Raw genomic sequence first — 8220 nt, forward strand, 5'->3', positions numbered from 1 at the left:
ATTTTGATACCACAAAGTTCTACACTTTCATTGTTTACTAAAAAAAGTAGGGAATGTCTATGTATTGCTCAGGGATCCTGTGAGTCAGAATCAATAGAATGTGTATATAAATAGAAAGAGATTAAGGAATCCACTCATGTTTACAAATGCTGCAGAGTCTAAAACTACAGGATAGGTTGGCAGACTGGGGACCAGACAAGAATCAATGTTACAATTCAAATCTAAAGAACACTGGGCTAGAAAACCAGGGAAGAGCTAATCTTAAAGTCCTAGTCCTAAGGCCATCTGCTGGCAGAATTCCCTCTTGCTCAGGAGAGGTCAGCCTGTTGTCAGGCCTTTAACTGATTGGATGAGTTACAGAGGGCAATCTGCTTTACTCAAAGTCAGCTAATTTAAGTGTTAATCTCATCCAAAAGCACCCTCACTGAAACACGCAGAATAGTTTGAAGACATATCTGAGCAGAGTGACCCAGTCAAGTTGACACATAAAATTAACCATTACAACCTATTTTAAGTGATTAAATTGTCTACACACACACACACACACACACACTCAGTTGTGACTGGAGCAATATATGGTAGGGAAAAAAGAAAAAGACTTTGATTCATTTTATTCAGTATACTATCAGAAAGAATCTTGGTGGATTGTGAGGCACTAATAATGGGAAGTTATAAGTTAGCTACCATGTTGATTTTGAAGTAGGTTAACATTAAGAAGGCCATGGCAACCCACTCCAGTACTCTTGCCTGGCGAATCCCATTGATGGAGGAGCCTGGTAGGCTGCAGTCCACGCGGACGCTAGGAGTCCGACACGACTGAGCGACTTCACTTTCACTTTCCACTTTCATGCATTGGAGAAGGAAATGGCAACCCACTCCAGTGTTCTTGCCTGGAGAATCCCAGGGACGGGGGACCCTGGTGGGCTGCCGTCTCTAGGGTCGCACAGAGTTGGACACGATTGAAGCGACTTAGCAGCAGCAGCAGCAACATTAAGAAACAATTCTACAATTAGATTGCTATCTGATCAAACAAGCATGGAAAGAAGGTTTCTTATTTAAAGATAACTTTATGAAAATCATTGCAAATTAATATATCAGAAAATGAACAACAAAGAAAACCTAGGTCTACCTAAAATAATTCATCTAGAAATCTAGTGGTTAACTTCCACATAACTGAACAGGAAGTGAGTAGTCAGTTGTATAGACAGGTTTTAAGAAAACCCAGATACCACATATTTAGCATCCGCATACAAAATTGGCTTAGAATACAACTATGAATTCAGTGTTTAAAGAAATTGCTTATATTGAGATACCAATTATCTGGTTGACTCCATTTAACTGATTATTTTCCCAATGGTATGTGAATTGACATAGTGATTTTTTTTTTTTTTGTGGGGGAAAGGGGATATTTTTTAAGTCTGTATCTAATTTATAAACCTTAAGTAAAAGTCTGCCTATTTAAAGACTGAAGATTCTATAAACATTTTTAAGAGTCCAGAACAACCTAAAGCAATCTGGACAATATTAGGAAAAATAGAGAGGATCAGAGACTACCCTTCTGCTCCCTTACTTCCTGAGACTCTACAGTCTTCCTGAGACCTCTGTGGCTGGGGTGTTCACATGTTCTATTGCAGCATAAAGAACTCACTTCCCTTAATAAAAGATGTTCCACAAAGTTAAAAAAAAGAAAGAAAAAAAAAGAACATACATGCTGTGGTGACTCTGAATTCTTCTAACTAGAAAATTTTCATTTTAGGGCTTAAAGGGAACCATGTTGATTTACTCTCTTTGTCTAATTGATTAAAAAGGCCAGTATTTAAGTGGAAGTGATTGGTAATTATATTACCACTAAATTCAGACTCCACTGAGAGTTTGGTGCAAATTTGAGGCTCACCAACTTCACTCTCATTACATAAACATTATCTGCTAGGTTTTCAGCATTTTTTAAATAGAACCAGTTAACCAATATGCTCAAAATCAGATTGATCCTTTTGGTGGTCTCTTGGATACTCTGCCCTCTAGAATTCCTAAAATACTGTTTCATATGGTTTCCCATTAGATGTTCCAGTGCTAAACTAGTCCATGGAAACAATTCTAAGTCTTCCTCAATGCAATTAAGAAGCATGGCTCTAATATTGTTATATATCAAAAAAACCTGCCATTGTTTTAAAACTTTTGGCTGATTAAGAGGGGAGAAAATAATTTTTTTACTGACATAGTCTTTCTTGTGTACTATACTGGACAGTTTATATACTTTTTTGTATTAAATTAAGATAGCATTCTGATAAGGAAGGTCCTGCAGATCTTACCTTAAAGAAAAAATTTAAGGCTTAGATATATTCTGCTGATACAGCTAACTTAGAGGTAGCTCTAAAATGGTAGAATGTCTACACTTAAATACTGGCTTCACCATTGCTAGCTATGCCATCTTGTGCAAGTAACTTACTTCTCTGGGCCTCAGTTTTCTCTTCTGTAATGTGGGAATAACTGAACATACTTAATGTGAGGAATACTTAAAATGGTATGCATAAAGCTCTTAGAACTCTGCCTGGCATGTATACAAACACTCAATAAAAACTAGCTATTACCCTTAAGAAAAAAAGTGAGCTATTCTTACCTTGCCAAAGGTTACATAAAAGTTCATGCTCTTTTCACTTACCACAATTTTGCTCTAGAATTCTGTTGCCCAGAACTCAAAGTTCCCCATGGTCTGTCTGGCCTCTCTCCTATTTATTTCTACTCTCCTGAAATACTCTTGCTACTTTGCATCATTTACTGATTCATTTATTTACTTATCTAACAAACACTATGACCATCTCTCTCTGGCCTAGTCAAGGCAGAAATACAAAGAGGACTGAGACGTAGTCCCTTCTCCATAGAGCGTTACATTCAGGAAAAGTGATAAATATCCACTGTATTTATTCAAATGAATTGTGCTGTGCTCAGTCACTCAGTCATGGCTGACTCTGCGACCCCATGGACTGCAGTCTGCCAGGCTGTCTGTCCATGGAATTCTCCAGGCAAGAATACTAGAGTGGGTTGCCATTTCCTCCTCTAGGGGATCTTCCTGACCCAGAGATCAAACCCACGTCTCCTGTGTCTCCTGCATTGGCAGGCAGATTCTTTACCACGGAGCCACCTGGGAAGCCTCATACAGAAGCCCCATGAGGCTAAGTCACTTCAGTCATGTCCGACTCTGTGCAACCCCATAGCCGGCAGCCCACCAGGCTTCCCCATCCCTGGGGTTCTCCAGACAAGAACACTGGAGTGGGTTGCTATTTCCTTCTCCAATGCATGAAAGTGAAAAGTGAAAGTGAAGTCACTCAGTCATGTCTGACTCTTAGTGACCCCATGGACTGAAGCCTTCCAGGCTCCTCCGTCCATGGGATTTTCCAGGCAAGAGTACTGGAGTGGGGTGCCATTGCCTTCTCCTACAGAAGCCTCAACGTAAGCTCAAATGAAAAACCATATGTACACAAAGGACAGAGAGCTTACTCAGCCTAGGGGAATCAAGCAAATGTTCACTGAGGAGATAGCATTAGATTCAGGTTTTAAAGGATGTATAAAAATAGTATGTTTATGCCATCTCTATAAGAACAGCTTTTCTATGATACTGTATTTTATACTTACAGTATATACTTATACTATTATAGTATAAATTTATACTATTACACTATTGTAGTATAAGCTTTTTAAGATCAAGATTTACAAGAGATTTATATTTGTAATTCCACCAATATCCAGGATGGTGATGTCCATGCAGTGAGAATTTGATGAGTAAATTGGTACTATCTAGGAAGATGCTTATCAAGGAGGTAAGTGGTATACACAAGATTTTCCTGCTACCCTTTACTATAGACAAAATGTTTGTAACTCCCCCAAAATACATATATTGCACTCTAATCTCCAGTGTAATGGGTTTGGAAGGAGGAACTTTGGGGTGATTAGGTCAGAGAGTGGAACTTTCATGAATGGGATTAGTGCCTTTATAAAAAAGACCCTAGAGAGCTCCTTTGCCCTTTCTGCCATGTGAGGACATAGCAAGAAGATATTCCTAGAGGACACATTTAGGAACCAGGAGGCAGGCCCTCACCAGACACCAAAGCTACTGGCATCTTGATTTTGAACTTCCCAGCCTCCAGAATTACGGGAAATAAATCTCTGTTCTTTATGATATTCTGTTATAGCAGCACAAACGGATTAAGGCACATTCTTATATCAGTGGTCAGACAAACTAATAAGATGCAGTATAATTTATCCACATGCTGTCTAGTGAATCAATAAAAGAACTAAGAACTCAATAATATTTTTTTTTCATTTCTGGCCTTTAGTTTCATCTACACAGCAGATCCAATCTCAAAAGACATCCATCCTCCTGTGCCAATTCATTACAATTTAAATAGACTAACTAATGGATGGGAGTACTGTACATATAGAACAAATTAAAAATGAAGTTATTTATTTTCATGTGTTGATTTTACTTATTCCATTTATTTTCTTCAAATCGATCTAAAACATCTTAAGCAACAGAACCAGCAGAAAATATATATATATATATCACACTATTATCTTCAATGATAGAGGCAGCCTGAATGAATTTTATTTAAAGTAATTTAACATTGACTGGTTAAACATATACACTACCCATCTGAAGCAAAGATACTGCCAGACTCCTTCAAATTAGAGACAAAAAATAAATGTCTGGAGATTACATCACAAATTGGAACTGTCTTAGATGGCAGTTCATATGTAAAAATAAAATAAATTCAAAATATTTTATATCATCCATCACAGTGACAAAAGCAGCTGCATTTTCTCCTTCTGATCATAATGTTTTTTTAACAGACAATTTCAGGAAAGGTGTGTCTTCTTAGCTCTACCCTCTTTTACTCCATCAAAAGTACATTTTTAAAAGAAATTCCTTGATGATCTTTAATCCAGGCAATAACTACAGAGAAAAAAAATGACTTGTGTTATCACTGAAATTTTAAAAATCTTTAAGTTTACCATACACAGACTCTCTGACATTTTTCTTGAGAGGCCTAAAGTTTAAATCCCGGTTCTGCCCCTTTGTTGGAGGATGAGGAGGATGCAGTCTGGTATTGAAGAATGTGGGCTTCCCTGGTGGCTCAGATAGTAAAGAAATTTCCTGCAATGCAGGAGACCTGGGTTCAATCCCTGGGTCGGGAAGATCCCTTGGAGAAGGGAATGACTTCCCACTCCAATATTCTTGCGTAGAGAATTCCATGGACAGAGGAGCCTGGTGGGCTACAGTCCATGAGGTTGCAAAGGGTCAGACACAAGTGAGCGACTAACACACACACACACATACACACACACACACTGAAGAATGCAGTTTCTGGAGCCAGAGGCCTAGGCCGTAGTTCCCTTCCTAGCATTTTCTCCTTGGTTGCATTACTTGGCCCCACTGTGGCTAAGTTTGCCATTGTGAAACAGCAATGATAAGTGCCCAGACTTCAGTGGGGTGGAGTGGGGCTTGCAGGAGATAAGCTTCTGGCACATAATAGGCTCTACAAATACATGCTTGCAATATTCGAATGCACATATCTCCACTTTGGTTTCCAAAACAGGTTTAACTATAAGGAAAATTCTTCATCTTATAAGCACACAAGGGTACCTTTTTTAAGATAGAAATATACCTGATTATGATAACAGTGTTGAAGAAACGTCCCCTAGGGGCCCCAGTCAACAATTTTGTTTTATCACCTGAATTTCTGCTTTTTAGTTCACATACCAGCACAAATCATTTTCCCTTAATGTACCATAAAATGGTTACCCAAATGATGACTAGCAGGAAGAAATTAAACTTAGGGAGCTCCCAAGTGTGGATATTTCCAAAACAACAGAGATGAATCTTACTAATGCTCTGTTTCTCTGAAGAATCTCAAACACTGACCCCACAGTCATAAATTTGTGACTTGTTATGTTTGAGCCCACTCCAGGACTCCTGCCTGGAAAATTCCAAGGACAGATAAGCCTGGTGGGCTACAGTCCATGGGGTTGCAAAGAGTTGGACATGACTGAGTGACTTCACTTCATGTTTGAGCCACCACGATACTTTGTGCTGAGGGTCAAAGATGAATGGGAGCAGTCCCTGCTCTAAAGGATCTTGAGGGCCTCAAGTGTAGTGAGGGGGTTTCCTTGTGTGTCCATTATGCTAATGAAAGTACCACATTGGAAGTTACAGCGGCAAAAGGCATCTGTTGGCCTGCACCTGCCTTTAGCTCAGACCTCATCCTGGGCTCCCTCCCATGACATGTTCCAGTCACATTGGCTTTCACCATGACTTAAAACATGCCAAGTCTGCCCCATCCTCAGGGACTTACATTTCCCCCTACCTGAACTCTTCTTCCCAGGAGGTTCACAATGTTGATTTCTTCTTCCCACTTAGATCTCAGTTCAAGTGTTCCTCCTCAGTGAAAGCATCCCAGGCCAATGGGTGTTAAGTAGCTTACTGCATTATTTTACTCCTGCCATTGTCACAAATTACCATAAACAGAGAGGATTCAACAATATGAATTTATAACCTTACAGCTCAGCAGGTCAGAAGTCCAACACCCATCTCACAGGAATCAAATGTCAGCAGGGTTGTGTTTCTTTCACAATCACAGAGAATCTGTTGCCTTGTCTTTCCCAGATTCAGGAAATCTTTGGTTCATAGTCTCTTTCCTCCATCGTCAAAACCAGCAATGTTGCATCTTTTGCCCCTTTAGCTATCACCATTCATTCTCTTTCCCTCTTTCTCTTTCTCTCTCTCTTCCTGCCCCCCATCACTTCTCTCTCTTTCCTAGCCCCCACCCCGCCCCCGCCATCACTTCTCTCTCTCCCTCTGTCTGACCAGAGCTAGGAAAGGTTCTCCTTTTGTAAGGACTTGTGATTAGATTCAACCCACATGACTAACCCAGTATTGTCGTTGATGCTGTTCAGTTACTCAGTCATTTCTGACTCTTTGTGACCCCATGGACTGCAGCATGCCAGACTTCCCTGTCCTTCACCATCTCTTGGAGCTTGCTCAAACTCAAATCCATTGAGTCAGTGATGCCATCCAACCAACTCATTCCCTATCGTCCCCTTCTCCTCCTGCCTTCAATCTTTCCTAGCATCAGAGTCTTTTCTAAGGAGTCAGTTCTTCGCATCAGGTGGCCAAAGTATTGGAGCTTCAGCATCAGTCCTTCCAATGAATACTCAGGACTGATTTCCTTTAGGATTGACTGGTTTGATCTTGCAGTCCAAGGGACTCTCAAGAGTCTTCTCCAACACCACAGTTCAGAAGCATCAATTCTTCAGCATTCAGCTTTCTTTATGTTCCAAATCTCACATGCATACATGACCACTGGAAAAACCACAGCTTTGACTAGATGAACCTTTGTTGGCAAAGTAATGTTTCTGCTTTTTAATATGCTGTCTAGGTTGGTCATACCTTTTCTTCCAAGGAGGAAGCATCTTTTAATTTCATGGCTGCAGTCACTATCTGCAGTGAATTTGGAGCCCAAGAAAATAAAGTCTGTCACTGTTTCCATTGTTTCCCATCCATGAAGTGATGGGACCAAATGCCATAATCTTAGTTTTTTGAATGATGAGTTTTAAGCCAGCCAGTATAATCTCCCCATATCAAGGTTCTTAATCTTAACACACCTGCAACATCCCTTTTGCCATGGAAGATAATATACTCACAGATCTCAAGGATTACCATGGGAACATCTTAGTGTCTCATAGTTCTGCCTACCACAGTACTACACTTTACTTTCTCTTAATCCCTTGCCTTTTTGAAATATTTTTTGTAGCACCATATGAAATCCTCTTAATTATTTATTTACTTAAATTTATTCATTTTTATATGTTTCTTTATCATATGAAAATCCTTCCACCCATTTCCCTGACACTATTCTGTAATACTGAGAAAAGAATTTGATCTACCTGGTGACAGCACCAACCCCAACCCCAAAGCAGCATAACAGAGGCACTGAATGAATTATTTTTAAATGAATAAATTCAGCTTTGGTAATTGAGGTAAGTTTTAGAGAAAAATGCTCCCTAGATTAAGTCTTGAAGATATTGTAAGGAGATTAGGAGGTGAAAATCAGGGGTTGGACTTTCTGACCTGTGCAAGAGACAGCAGAGTTACTGCAGAGTCACTGCAGAAAGACAACAGTGCTCTTGGAGAACTGGCCAAGGATGAGAGAGGCTGGAAAAAAATGA

The sequence above is a fragment of the Bos taurus genome, chromosome 1, assembly GCF_002263795.3.
Source record: "Bos taurus isolate L1 Dominette 01449 registration number 42190680 breed Hereford chromosome 1, ARS-UCD2.0, whole genome shotgun sequence".
NCBI lineage: Eukaryota > Metazoa > Chordata > Mammalia > Artiodactyla > Bovidae > Bos > Bos taurus.